Raw genomic sequence first — 443 nt, 5'->3', positions numbered from 1 at the left:
TAAAGAACCTTGAACTTGAACTTGAACTTGTTGGCAGGACATCTAAACAGCAGGAAGAGGAGTTCAGTTGACTGAAGACTGTCTTCACTTTTTAGGTAGGGGTACCTTGCATTCATGGTGCTCTGACAAACGACTTTGTGTGACTGTTGCTTGTTTTTCTGTGCACAGAGGTCCACAGACAGATTAGTATGGTGATAGACATTAAATTAACATAAATATTAACAATACTTTTAGGCAATTTTATTATCACCATGGTAAATCACCAGGGCCTGATGGCTTGAGCTGTTAATTCAATTTTTTAATAAGGGTTCCAGCATCATGTGGTATGATCATTTCATTAGATGCAGAAAAGGCCTTTGATCGTGTCAACTGGCTGTATTATGTTTTGCATACATTTTGTCTGGGAGACATATATATAAAAACTCTTGTACACTACCCTTTCA

This window comes from Pundamilia nyererei, unplaced genomic scaffold (genome assembly GCF_000239375.1).
Source record: "Pundamilia nyererei isolate P.nyererei 1_Seehausen unplaced genomic scaffold, PunNye1.0 scaffold00398, whole genome shotgun sequence".
Classification (NCBI taxonomy): Eukaryota; Metazoa; Chordata; class Actinopteri; order Cichliformes; family Cichlidae; genus Pundamilia; species Pundamilia nyererei.
The sequence above is the reverse complement of the archived record's forward strand: the minus strand, read 5'-3'. Positions refer to the sequence as shown.